General features: G+C 33.2%; 1 protein-coding gene across 4 annotated transcripts in view; it reads left to right on the forward strand.

Moving 5' to 3' along the window:
* The window catches only part of LOC126970816 (leucine-rich repeat-containing protein 24-like), a 150,693-nt gene that overhangs the window by 95,148 nt on the left and 40,042 nt on the right, over window positions 1-15,503 (forward strand). The window contains exon 1 of one of the 4 annotated variants that reach the window (XM_050816939.1): window positions 12,374-12,491. The exons of 1 other annotated variant lie outside the window; for it this stretch is intronic. The gene's annotated coding sequence lies outside the window, so the exon portion shown is untranslated. Of the gene's footprint in view, window positions 1-12,373; window positions 12,496-15,503 lie in introns of those variants that run through there. 2 more of the 4 variants (XM_050816941.1, XM_050816940.1) reach the window with 2 other exon arrangements.

Here is a 15,503-nt window from a genome sequence, read left to right on the forward strand (position 1 = left end):
AGTTCTTTTTAATACGTATTAATGATAAGAGCTCATTTGCACTGTATGATTTTGAGCACATGTCAGATATTTTTTTTTCACATATTTAGTATATTTTAAATACGAAGAATCATAGCAACATGATAAAATTTTAACGGAATATTTTTATGTCAGTTGCGGGTAATGCATAATTATACTAGTTTAACCGAATCAATGAAAAACCGCACAAAAGCACGTAAAGCGTTTTATTGAATTAGGCGTTACTTTGCGGAAATCCATAATTATACAAATTATTTAAGCTTTCTTCAGTGTTAATTCCGCCAATATTTGTCTTTAAAACAATTCGACACGTGTTTCGAGACACGAGACTCTCGTGCCAGATTTTGGCGAGACAACACGTCCTGAGGATGCCTCGTGTAGAGGCGAAACACGTGTCGAATTGTTTTAAAGACAAATATTGGCGGAATTAACACTGAAGAAAGCTTAAATAATTTGTACACGTAAAGCGTGTTTAGCGCCCGTCTGAAGGTGTCCGGATTGTGTAGCATTCGAAGCGCGATTCCTACTCTGAGATTTTATTACTGAGTTATGTGTCCTACTTTTCCTTTTGTAAGTTTCCGTTACAGCCAATTAATGTAAGGACGTTTCTGTTAATGGCTTAAGCTGTGACGTATTTATTTTAAGCTATATTCAACTAACCAATCACAAGTGTACGATTAGCAGCAAAATTTAGAATTATTTCAATTGATATCGCAACACTTGCAGAGAAGAAGCTCTTTATAATAACTACTTAGAGCTTTGTAGCCTAATAATTGTGGAGGGTGTCGTAGCTTGTAAAATAACTGGGTTAACGAGACTTTAGCATCTTATGTATGTTTGTCAAAATAACGAGCGTAATTGTGATGCCGTTTTTTTTATAGAATAGGAGGACAAACGAGCGTATGGGTCACCTGGTGTTAAGTGATCACCGCCGCCTACATTCTCTTGCAGCACCAGAGGAATCATAGGAGCGTTGCCGGCTTTTAAGGAAGCTGTACGCGCTTTTTTTGAAGGTACCCATGTCGTGTCGTCCCGGAAACACCGCGCAAGGAAGCTCATTCCACAGCTTAGTAGTACGAGGAAGAAAGCTCCTTGAAAACCGCACTGTGGAGGACCGCCACACATCCAGATGGTGGGGATGATATCCTAATTTGTGGCGTATCGTGCGAAGGTGGAATTGACGTTCAGAATTTTAGGCTCAACCAAACAATTCTGAGCAGCACAGTAGCAAGTTACTTAAAAGATTATTTGAATAAATTCAAATTCAAATATTTTTATTCAAAATAAGATGTGACATCACTTATTGAAAGTCGAAAACTACCACCCATTCCAAAATGAATGCCTCAGACCTGAGAAGAACGGGCGCAACAAACTCAGCGGGCTTTTTTTTTAATAACTTTTCATTTAGGAGCTACACCATCGCGCTTAACTCCCGTGATATTTAATATGTTTCATGAGGAGACAACAAACAAAATATATTAGTTTAATTGAATATTTAAAATATCTTATAACGGGAATAAAAAAGAGGAAAAGCGACAATAAGCTCAATGTATTATTTATTCTCTCTAAGTGCTCTGTAAGTACTTAAAAGGTTTTTATACGTCATATCTGATACAAAATAAAAGTACAAGCTGTCATAGGCAAAAAATAATCACACATACACACAACCCGCGCACACACCTTTTTAGTGATTTTTTTTATGGAATAGGAGGACAAACGAGCGTACGGGTCCTGGTGTTAAGTGATCACCGCCGCCCACATTCTCTTGCAACACCAGAGGAATCACAAGAGTGTTGCCGGCCTTTAAGGAAGGTGTACGCGCTTTTGTTGAAGGTACCCATGTCGTATCGTCCCTGAAACACCGCACAAGGAAGCTCATTCCACAGCTTCGTAGTACGAGGAAGAAAACTCCTTGAACACCGCACTGTGGAGGACCGCCACACATCGGTGGGGATGATATCCTAAATTTTGGCGTGTCGTGCGAAGGTGGAATGCTTTTGTTTGCTGATAAGTCTAGACTTAACCTAGCCTCTGCAACTCAGGTTATCCTACCGCAGAGAGTAGAGTTAAATATTCTGTAACCATATATTATAAGACGTGAATAAATTATTATTATTATTATTAGTTTTGAAGAAAGTTCCTAAATTATAATATCAGGAACACTTCAAGAAGAATTTGTAAGTAGGCTATATCGTAATGTTGGCTAATATTTCATATTATAGTACAGAATTTTTCGCCGATTAATCTCAATATAAGACAACACAGTAACAGTACTGAACTCTTTAATAACAGTAAAGGCTGCTCTTTATGGAGTGTTAACAAAAATCTAAAGGAAGGTTAAATTAAGTGTAATTCACAAACACACATACACACACACGCACTCTCACCAAACCATACGCGCACAAATACTACCTCTTATTATAAATATTGTAAATCCGTTATTAGAAGTAAGACTACAAAATAGTATTATTATAACATAATTTAAGTTCTGTGGGTTTTGTGATGTTTTAAATAAATAAATAAACAATACTATTAGCCAAATAGTCTTGCCGTAAACAAAGAAAGAAAAATTTTGTGTTAGTTTAATACATAAATATAAAAAAAAATTAAAATATAAAAGCTTATTCGAAGTCGTCTCCATTGGCTGCAATACAGTCCTTTAAACGTTGAGGTCAGTTATCAATAGAAGCACGCACTCTTTCCATGGGATAATTCTTCACTGCCAAATTATCATGGCGCTTAGAGCAAGCCGTACTCTCTAAAACTGACCATAAATCATAATGCTGTGGATTAAGATCGGGATTAGACGACGGCCAGTCTTCAGCTCTGATGAAGTCTGAAGCGTTCGTTTCCAATCAAGACTGCGTAGACCGAGCTATATGACCTGAATGAAGGGGACCACCCGGCACACGACGACGTTGCAAGCAATGGCATTTCTTCGAGCATGACATGATTAGAGTTTCAATGTTACACCGCACTTTATTTAAAATAAATATTTTTGAAACAATGTTCTTAAATTTAAAGCATATTGTTTCACGCAACACATAACTTATCAGTATTAAATTAAGGCATTCAATGTCAAAATACGCCGCGTGATATTGAGAATGTTACGTTTCTTTTTTGTGGTATATAATAATAGTGTGTTGTTGAAATTCGATGGCACAATAAAACGCCGTCCCAACTCAACACGAAAAGGCCGCGTCTTTTACAAATAAAAGGCTATTATACTTAGCAGCTCTGCGTTGTGCAAATCATCAAAAAAAGCGACCAAGTGCCAGTCAGACTCACCCATGAAAGGTTCCGTAGCAGCAAGTAACATAATATGTATATATTTTTTTATATTTGTGTTGATTGAATGAAAAAAAGGTAAATTGCAGTGTACAATTTTTGACGTATTAAAAAAATCCATACTAGATCTCTTTCAAATCAAATTTCGGTGCATCCTATACTTGTTTTAGATTTATCATTCTCTTTTCACACACATTTCGCCTTAAGGGTTGCGTATTTTCCATTTGCCTACGGAAACCTAAATACTACTTTATTGATCTCAAAATAACCAAATTATTTTCCATAGTCTTACAAATTATTTTAAAAACCATCTCAAAAATACTCAAATGTCATGAGTTAGACAAGTACAAAAAAAATGTATCTTAATTAAAAAGACTACTCGAGTTATCGTGTATTTTCCAAATACGTGTTGTTCTATTTCGAAATTTTGAATAATTGAAACAAACCGAAAATCATAACTGGAAACATTCGAACTCTGCAATCCGCACGTTTTAATTATCGCGAGAGGCGAGCGCTTATCGAAAAATATCAAAATAACGAGAACGACCTGTAATAACGTGACAGAAATAACATGAACGTTCTCGCAGTTAACAATTTTATTCTAGTCTCGCCACAGTACAGAAGTATCAGCTAGCTATTATACTTAGTCTGGCTATAAATACTGTTACAATTAAAAGTAAACTAAATATTACATTTGAATTTGGAATCTGTCATTTTTGTTCATGTTCATTGAAATTTCTCATTTTGGCACCAATACATTGTACAAAACTTTTCTTTGTTTCAGTATTTATGGCAAGATTAGGTATACCTAATCTTGCGGAGATATTGACTTTACACTCTCTCGAAAATCATGGTGTGACTGGTTGTGCTTTCTTGTCCTATAATAATTGGCCCAGACAATGAAAAAACTGGGAGTCAAATAACTACGCCGACTTATGTGGTTTTGTTTACATTCATATTTATTGATGTTTACAATATATTGTGTAGTACATTAAATATATCGTAGTCTGTATCTTGGTGGTGGTGATCACTTGACTTGTACTTGGTGTGCTGTGCGTTTATTATTTGCTTATGAAGTGAACACTTCTCTATCACTTTATGATAGGAGAAAAACTTAATGGTTCGTGTTACCGTTGACCTTGACATACTCGTGACGTATTACGTTTGCACATACGTACACGCATGTATACACTTATACATTGTGTGTACAATGAGTGTATACTTAAATGTATCTTGTTTGACTTTTTGGATAGGTATAAATCTTGTTATTTGGCGTCAATCAAAGTTAATCTTAAGGGTCAACAAATATTAAAAAAAAAATACTAAAGATCAATAAAATATAAAAAAAACTAATATATTTGTTTCTCGTTAGTAAAATATTATCAAATTTATTTATTACTCCGTAATCCTTCTATTAGTGTGGTTTGGGAACTATGTTACAAGTCGTTCAAACGGATTTTCAAATTGAAAATTCTAGAACATTTTATAATCAATTTAATTTCTCATAATGATTGGCTCTTAAATTGTCAGAAGTAAAATATATGCTTAGCCAAAGTGATAATTTATAAACTTACATCATTTAAGTTCATAAGTCTTGTAATTAGTGTTTTAAAATTTTCAAAAAGAACATAGTTGTTGCTGTCCTTTTGCCTGTTGTTGTTTTTTATTAGTATTTCTAACTAATTATGCGTCTCTCAACATAAAAGGATGATGTTTTTTTTTTATAAAAATAAGGGACGAGACGAGCAGGACGTTCAGCTGATGGTAATTCAAACGCCCTGCCCATTACAATGCAGTGCCGCTAAAGATTTTTGAAAAACCCCAAAAATTCTGAGCGGCACTACAACTGCGCTCGTCACCTTGAGACATAAGATTTTAAGTCTCATTTGCCCAGTATTTTTACTAGCTACGGCGCACTTCAGACGGAAACACAGAAATACTTACACATTACTGCTTCACGGCAGAAATAGGCGCCGTTGTGGAATCCATAATCTAGCCGGCATGCAAAGGTGCCACCCACTGGTAAATGGGTAAAGTGTCATGTTAAAAGTCAACAATTAAACGTGTAAAAAATTTCAAATTAAATATTAATTATTATGACGGGTAACACGATTCATGCAATTGGATTGAAATTGGCTTCAAATTAATATCGCGCGTACCCGTCATAATAATTACTATGTTGAAATTAAATATCCTAAAAACATTTGTTATTAATGTACTGTGGCTTTTACTTGCATATTGACAGTTTCACAGTCGAGTTGTTTTTTAAAATAACAGTTGTGATACGATTGACACGGGAGTGTGGTGTAAGCTGTAGTTTTTGATGTGAACTCAAATATTCAGTTTGTTGAATGCTTTATATTAAAATGTCTGTTTTCATAATAAGACGAACAGTTACGATTTAAGTGGTTGCATAATTTTAACTTCCGGTATTAACCGGAACAGAATTAGAATTATTTTTTTTCATGAAAATATGGAACGAGACGCTCAGGACATTCAGCTGATAGTTATTGATACGCCCTGCCCATAAAAATGCAGTGCCAGTCAGGATTCTTAAAACCCAAAAATTCTGAGCGGCAAACAATAATTGCACTCGTCACCTTGAGACATAAGATGTTAAGTCTCATTTGCCCAGTAATTTCACTAGCTACGGCGCCTTTCAGACCGGATCTCAATTAAATTTTTTTCAATTTATTACACATTACTACTTCACGGCAGAAATAGGCGCCGTTGTGGTACCCACAATCAAACCGGCATGCTGTGCAAAGGAGACTCCCATTGGTGCAAAGGAGCCTCCCACTCGTGATATTACCTTATATTTTAATTTATGATGTTCTAGTATTTTATAATATTTCCTATTATTAGGTTTCATCAGCGTCGTTATCATCATCAGCCGAAAGAGGTCCACTGGTGGACAAAGGCCTACCCTCAGGATCTCCACGATGATCAATCCTTCGCTAGTAATAACAATAGGTTCATTATGTATAAATTGTTTTATTTTAATAATTTGACAAAAAGCACAATTGCCAAATTTGGCAAAAAATATATGTATAGAAAGAACCAATAGATATATAAATGAGATAGCGATAGCACATGATTAAATAAACGGTACAGAGGATAAGCTTCTTGAGTGAGCAAAAAAAGCGGGTTTGTTACAAAAAGTAACTGATGTGTTAGATAAATTAAACAAAACATTTTTTTATTGGGTTTGATCATCGATATTAATTAAATAAAGCTAGATACAAGATTTTTACCAATATAAATACAAATTTACAAATTATCTACTCACATTATTTTTAGAAATAATATATTGCAATCTGTCTTGGACGACATTCATCAATACGTATATATATATATATCATTTATATATGTATGTATCAATATATATATATATCAGGCTTGTGCGATACTCGTACATTGACAAGTCCGTTTCATTAAAATCAGTCTACTGTAGAAGATCGTGTGGTTTTTTTCCTTTTTAACTTTCTCGTTATGGTGACACTCAGGAGGTGCCTTGCAAGTACATTTGGATGGTGCGAAATTCTTGTATTCTTTTTTCATTTTTCAAGGTTTTCATTTTGTCCGTTATTTCTTGCTTAACTGTTTTCATGTTAAGGTCATGATGCAATCTGTGGTTGGTGATATACCATGGTGCGTTAACTATCACTCTTAGCATCTTTGACTGAAACCTTTGCAGGGTCTCAATGTTTGAGTTTGCCGCCGTGCCCACAGCTGCAATTCATTGCTATTTATAGTTAAGACAAACATCGTGGTTACAATTTAATTTGTGAGTTGGTTGGTTGCAAACATTACCAGTGGGAGGCTCCTTTGCACAGGATGCCGGCTAGATTATTGGTACCACAACGGCGCCTATTTCTGCCGTAATGTGTAAGCATTACTGTGTTCCGGTCTAAAAGGCGCCGCAGCTAGTGAAATTACTGGACAAATGGGACTTAATATCTTATGTCTCAAGGTGACGGGCACAGCTGTAGTGCCACTCAGAATTTTTGGAGTTTTTCAAGAATCCTGAGCGGCACTGCATTGTAATAAACAGGGCGTATCAATTACCATCAGTTGAACGTCCTGCTCGTCTCGTCCCTTATTTTCATTAAAAAACACCTATAAATCATCTGATAGCTTGCGTAAGTGCCTATATAGACTGGAAAACAAAAAAAAAGTTTAAATAATGAAATTCTTTAGAAAGCTCTACGAAAAAGACAACGCAGTTAAATATATTACTGTATTTAATTCACTGTGCTACATTGACATAAGCGACATACCCACTGTTGCACGAAAATAGAACGAAGAATAATTGCTGTCCGATTGTGCCGGCTAGGAATAATTTCCTCTAATAGAAATACTGTTTACATCGCTCTACGAATTTTACTTCACATCTGGCACATCTTGTTTCTTGGTTCTAAAATCATTATTACAGCAATACTAATAATAATAATAGTCTTTGTATAAATTTTTCCATTTTATTTCCTACATTTTAGTACTAGTAATTCTAGTTACGATTATTGTTATTTTTGGTATCGGTGTCCTTCCACCGCGACCCGGTCTCGCCTCTCGCCTCCTCACGACTCAAGCACATCTCACCTAGACTTATTATTAATTAGATTGTATAAAAATACGCAATTATTTTAATACCTTTTAGTCCATATTATATCTATTGTTTTGGAATAGTGTTTTTGAAATCGGTTGTTTTTTTGTTAATAAATTTTTTTATTTTTTGATTTTTAGTGAATTTGAAGTACACTTACTAAGAATTTGTCTAAATATGTATAGATATACAAAATTTATCAATGCAGCAATGAACGTAAGCGCTTAATTGAAGAGTTCCGTTACTTTGCCATGGATTATGTAATCAGAACCTAACCAAACTCTCACCAAACTATCTTTGAAGTATATCCTTTCCAATAAAAAAAGAATCATCGAAATCGGTTGGCGCGATATTGAGTTATTCGTAAATTTAACATCCAATTTGCTATACGAATGTATATCAAATTTAAGACTTTTATGATTTTTCTCATGGATGCCAGTGTCAGAATCTGGAACAAATTACAATGGGACCACACAGGAAGCACCAGCTTTCAAATATCAAAATCGGTTCACCCAGTCGAAAGTTTTGAGGTAACAAACATAAAAAAACCGACGAATTGAGAACCTCCTCTTTTTTTGAAGTCGGTTAATAAAATAGTCTGCTTCTTATAGTAATCATAAAAAATAGATTTCAACATCTTGGCAAATCATAAAATTAAATATGTGTGTAGAGAAAAAATGTGTTTGCATCAATTTTAAACTTTATTAAGTAAACTCGTTCATTCACAAGAATATGATTGAGGGAGGTAAGTAAGTAACTTAGTAAGTAAGACCTATACTTGTTGACAAGGGTAATATATTATAAATGATTTAAAAAAATATTAGCTCTCCAAGTCGTGCCCGTTATTGAACATAAAAATATTTGACATAAAGAAACAAAAATCAATAATAATTATTATATTAAAAAATAAAATTGATTACATCATTAAATATAGTTAAATAAAATTAAACGCATCGTGGAGTTCAAAATAAGATTGATCACATCATTATTAAGAAAAAGTATTATTCTAAATTTTAATATAATTATATAGATAATAGTAAAATTAAAAATTATGTTCCAAATACATATTTATTTGTCAATGTTACTTCAAAGCTTCAAAGTAATTTTCGTTTAAAAATTCACTTATCTTGTAATAATTTATGCGCTAAATATATGTTAAGTTTATGTTTAAATTCCCTTTTAGGCCAGTATCTCACATGCTCTGGTAATTTATAATAAATTTTGGATACTTCTCCTTTGATTTTTTGACAATTTTACTGGCCGTTAGTTTACGAGGCCGTCTCTGATTAGTCTGTTTGTTGTATTTATTAGTTAGTTATTATTTTTAAGTTATGCATAAGTGTAATCAACGAATTATTATATAAGCAAATCAGCCTTTGTTCACCAGTAGGTCCCAAAAACAAATTAACACTGTTAATTACAACGCACGAGCCGAGCTTAGCGTGCTGTGGTAGCGGCTAGTGAGTGGCAGAACCTAATCGACCCTTGTTCACTACTATTTCAACAATAATTTCAGATGGAAAATTATATGTGTATAAGCTCCAATGTTTACTATTATGATTTTTCAAATTGCGCATGAAAAAAATTTTACCAATCAGAACGCCGGACGTCTCACAATGCTAACTTCATTTGTTATATTCCTAGATTTTTTATATATTATAGTGTACTCGTGACATTACAATGTCACTAAAACCAGGCCTTTAAATTGTAAGAAATGAAGTCGATTAACAATCTACCGTTTAATTATGATATGACCATATATATATATTTATACCTGTGACATATATACATACATCGCTACGTACTTGCTTGCTTGCAACGCTCCTGATTTTATAGAATTTGAGCAGGAATGATGTGGAACATGACAGTAAAACGAATGAATTAAGAATCTCAAACATAAAGTGACAGCAATATATTAAAATACATTTTCATTTTGCATGTGGTGGTAGAGTTTCCACAGTAAGATGTATTAAATGACTCCTTTTTTTTCTAGAGGAGGAATAGTAGATTGTTAACCGAGGGTCGAAAGGATCAATTCCCGAGGTATTTAGACGCCCAAGCGCAGCGAGGGCGGCTATAGTCCGAGCACGAAAACACTCTACTTTTCATTTCGAATATGAGAAAAATAAAACTAGTTGTTTATCTAAACTATTTATTGATAATATAATATAATAATATTAGTAGTGCCTTTGCGCTAAGTTCACACTGGCTGTTTAGAAAGTCACATGGCCGCAGCATTTTTTTTATTAGTTTGTTTTTACATAAAACTTTTCACAGCTAACAACAGTTCTATTTTCAAAGTTCATTCCGGCCTAAGGATGGGAAGTAATTTGTATGAGTTATTCCCTCTCTATGGAGGGAAGCAGCATTTTCCACCCAATAATCAGATCAAAACAACATTACTTTCCGAGTATGAGAAATGAAAAATACATTTTTTTTACGTGATTAGCATGTGCTGGCAGTATGTGTCCGCTTACACCGACACCCTGTACCTACTAAACATTTCCATAATGGCGGTAGCTTCAATAGCTTTTCCAGCGAAACGAGCGCGGCCAAGGTGGGCTGAAAGATACACAGCGTGGAGCGTTACCCGACGGGACTCAAATCAAGGACCGGCTGTATAATGAATCGAATAGGGAATAGAGGAACAAACATAAACTTGTTATGCCTACTTCTCGGCTTAGTCAAGTGTAATTGTACAATATTTCTGTGCAAACATATTTTTTGATGAAAAAAAAAGCCCTATCCACTACGCATTATTAATTATAATGTAATGCAACAGGTCGATCACCTATTATCTAGTGAAGTTAATGACAGATTAAACAACATTACCAGTTTGAATCTCCTTTACACAGGAAGCCGGCTAGATTATGAGTACCACAACTGCACCTATTTCTGCCGTCAAGCAGTAATGTGTAAGCATTACTGTGTTTCTCGGTCTGAAGGGCGCCGTAGCTAGTGCAATTACTGTGCAATTGAGAATTGAGTTGTAGTGATGCTAACAATTTTCGGGTTTTTCAATAATCTTGAGCAGCACTTCATTGTAATGGGCAGGGCGTATCAATTACCATCAGTTCAACGTCGTGATCGTCTCGTCGCTTTTTTTTATTAAAAAAAAAGAAAAAACATCTGATCAGATTTAAATATTTTCACAACTCAAAATGGCGTTCCAGATTTTTTTCATAAGTCATGCTGTACCGGGCTACTGAAAGTAGTCTCTTAAACCTCAAGATGACGAGCACAATCGGGGTCCTACATAGAATGTTGCTTTCAAGAACAATAATGCACTGCATTGTATTGGACAGGGCGTAACACTGACCATCTCGTTACTTATTAACATAATAAAAAAAGTTAAAAAAAACTAAAAAGCACGCTTTATATAAAAACTAAAAAATAGAAAATTTATTTAAATTGAAAATAGTGTAAAAAAATATATTTTATTGTGAAAAAGATTGTTAAGTTTTAAGATATTATTAAAATAATAATTCTTCTACATATATTTTTTTACACTATATTCAATTTAAATTTATTTTCTATTTTTTAGTTGAATTTTATATAAAGCGTGCTTTGTAGTTTTTTTAACTATTATTTATTTTACATTTTTTAGTCAAATTGTAATGTCGTCGGTCCTCGATAAATCTACAAAGTTTGAACGAAATCTAGCCGTTTAAAGTGATCAAAATCGCGCCCAAAAAACTTTACAATACCCATATAACCCTGTGCTTTCCCGGGTTATAAAGAGATTAGAGGCGACTAAAGGCATTTACCAGTGGCTGGCTTCTTTGCACAGAATGCCGGCTAGATTATGGGTACTACAACGGCGCCTTTTTCTGCCGTGTAGCAGTCATGTGTAAGCATTATTGTGTTTCGGTCTGATGGGCGCCGTAGCTAGTGAAATTACTAGGCAAATGAGACCTAATCCTTAAAATCTTATTTCTCAAAGTGACGACCGCAATTTGTTTTAAATATATTTATTTTAAACTTTACAAATTTACATTAATATAACAACAAAACAAAAATCGCGAATTTTGCCCGGATTGCTAACACGAGTTGAGTTAGTAATTGTAAAGCTGCTCAGAATTTTCGGGTTTTTCAAGAATCCTGGGCGGCACTGCATTGTAATAGGAAGGGCCTATTAGTGACCATCAGCTTAACGTCCTAATCGTCTCGTTCCCTATTGTCATAAAATGTCGTAAAAAAATTACAGTCCCAACAATTAGTGACCATGAAAACAACAAAAACAAATATAAAATTTCAACAGTGTTACTGTTATATCTGGCATCAGAGTCGACAAATATTGGTATAAATATTAAAAGAGCGAAATAAAAATCTCTGTTGTACATACATTTACAGGCACTTTATGCATTGCGCAATACAGGGTGATATTTTTATGGTATTCCTGATAGCACTTGCGCGGGGTGAGAGCGGGGCGACGCGTATTCCAGCTAGTGGCTTCCATAAGCTCGTCTATTGTCGGACAGTGCGGTTGTGTCCTGTCCCTGTAGTGATGTGACGTGAAGTGTGCTACGATACATAGTGATGTGCTTTGTGACATTCTAGGGATCTTTGGGTTCCGTACATGGTGAGTACTGTTTCTCATTTTTTTTTATTATTAATAATTTATCAATAACAATCGTCCATCAGATTAATTAATAATTGAAGTTATTATTTTGATATATATCTTTAATTATTTATCAATTGTAACATAATTAAACATAATAATTTAACAACTGTTTTTATTTTTTAAAACATAACATGCTGTATAAATTATTAGTGGGGCTCGCTGATTTTTATAATTTTTTGCTGCTATTATATTTCGTTTGAAGTTATTAATGAATCTCTTATTCAATTAATTCTTCGAGCAATGTTAATTGATTATAATTAAAATATATCAAAGATATATGAGAAAATGAGTAAATTTAGATAAACATGGTATTTTTTAATATTTATAGTAAAGCTCATTCTATGGAGGGTGATTTATTACTATTTATTTTTTTATTGATTGTGTATCAACAACTTTTTTTTATATTTTTAAGTTTAGGACAATGATTGGTTCAGAATTGACTTCATAAAAATATGGGTACAATGCAAAGTTGTGTAAGTAATAAATTAACTGTTTAATTTAAATTTTCGTAAAATATATTGTTAGATATTATTTATTTTTTGTATAATACGTTTTTCTTTTGAGACAAAATAAATTATTTGTATTTATTATAATGAGTTTATACTAATATTAATATACATTAGTATCAACTAATTATTAATATATTAAATATTTTAACATATTAAATATTAATAGTATTAAATAGCCAGTATTTTACAGGGATTAAAAACCTTTAAATTTATTAAACAAATACCTGCATAACTCTCAATAGTTTTACTTACAATGTATGTTTTAATTGATTGGATTAGATTTGAAAAAATATTTTTAATAACGTAAGTTTACATAATATGTACATTTCCAGTCTAAATTCCTATAAAAAACATACAAGTAATTACCAAATAAAATCTATGATAACAGCTTTTTTATTTGTAATAAAAAAAGTATTTAATTGTGTTACTGTAGATGTAGTGTGATAATTAAGGATTTATAATTATCAAGATTTTGAGTATTAGAATAGGCCCTAATCATCATTAAATAAATTCGAAAAAAATTATTTGCCTTAAGCCTTAATTTACCCTATGTCTAAACGCGTTCCGGTCTAAAGAGCGCCGTAGCTAGTGAAATTACTGGGCAAATAAGACTTTACATCTTATGTCTCAAGATGACGAGCGCAATTGTACTGCCACCCTGAATTCTTGAGGTTTTTCAAGAATCCTGAACGAGAATGCATTGTAATAGGTGGGACGTATCAATTACCACCAGCTGAACGTCCTGCTCGTCTTGTCCATTATTTTTATAAAAAAAAAAGGTTAATCATTTCATAAAGTTTTTTCACTAACTTATATAGTAGCCATTAGAAGTTAAATTGTTTGGCCAAAGGCCCTTCGCATTGTTAGAACTTAACGATATTCATCATTATACAAATAATTTAAGTTTTCTTTAGTGTTAATTCCGCCAATATTTGTTTTTAAAAAACAATTCGACACGTGTTTCGCCTCTACACGAGGCACATACTCTACAATCTGGCACGAGACTAATTAATTTTCGCGAGACAACACGTCCTGAGGATGCCTCGTGTAGAGGCGAAACACGTGTCGAATTGTTTTTTTAAAAACAAATATTGGCGGAATTAACACTAAAGAAAAGTTAAATCATTTGTATAATTATGAATTTCCGCGAAGTAACGCCTAATTCAATAGATATTCATCATATTATATTTGTTGGAATGTACAGTGATTTAAAACCGGGACTTTTATCTAGCTCAGTAGATAGGGTCACTAATCACTCATCTATATGGGTAAAAAAATTTATAAGCATTATGGAGAATAAAATAAGAAAAACAAACTTTTAGTTAATAACAGTAAATTTCATGAATAACAAGCTTTTTTTCATTTTAAATTTAAACATTCATCACACAAAACTGATCTCTCAAAGCCAACCTCGAAATGCTCGAGTCCTCTGAATCAATTTGCTGAGTTTCGTAACGAGTGAAAAATGTACGAACAAAATGAAGGGGAGATGTTAGAGTGAATGTATCCATTCATAGATTATGCTTTGGGTTTAACGCTTAGTATTTGATTTATCGTTCAGAACAACTAATGAATTTTAGTTTGCGGCTTCGGTTTATCGAATGGAAAATATTTTACGGGAAAACGTACAGTTTTTTAATTTTACAAATATTTGTTGAGGCTTTTATAGGGTAATTTATTAAGACACAATGTTTAGTTATTAAAATAATGATTCTGATGTAAATAAAACACTTTTAAAGGATTAAAACGCGTGTTATTGTAACTGTTTTTACATTAGATTTTTGAAAGATCTCTGAGTTGTCTTCGTTTCTCTTTATGTTACAGCTGGCTCTAACATATCATGATATAACCTATTCTATTATTCGATTCTAACCTAGTACCTACATTATTAAAATTTGTCCATATTATAACCCGAATTTCAAAAGTTCTGTTTATTGTGGTAAAACAGAACTTACATAATTATTTTAACAATATGAGTATTACATCATTTTCTGTAGAATATTCGTAATATTGTATTTTTTTATCATGCCATATTTAGTTCCTGTCATAATCTATACTTTTGTGCCTATTACTTGTACTAAATAATTTCGATGTTTCACATCTGCCAGGCGTCCCGTGACGGCACTCAACGTCTGTAGAGAACTATAAGAATAATAATTTATGTATGTAATAAAATTTCCAGTAAGAAGCGTTTGTTGGTAAACTCTATTGTTTTTAATATTAAAAATATGGATAAAAGCAACCAAAGTTGATTAAACTGTCGTCAACTAAAGTTTAGAACAACTCCAATAAAAGTTTAAAAATAAACACGTTGATGATAATATAATTATGACGCCCGGTAATTACCATGAGAGACGCGCAGTGATTAATTACCAAACTTGCTTTCATTTTGACAACAATGTGTCGTCCTTACTGATTATTCCGGTCCTTGTAATTATCCACGGATAACTCTATCCCCCTT

This window comes from Leptidea sinapis, chromosome 22 (genome assembly GCF_905404315.1).
Source record: "Leptidea sinapis chromosome 22, ilLepSina1.1, whole genome shotgun sequence".
NCBI lineage: Eukaryota > Metazoa > Arthropoda > Insecta > Lepidoptera > Pieridae > Leptidea > Leptidea sinapis.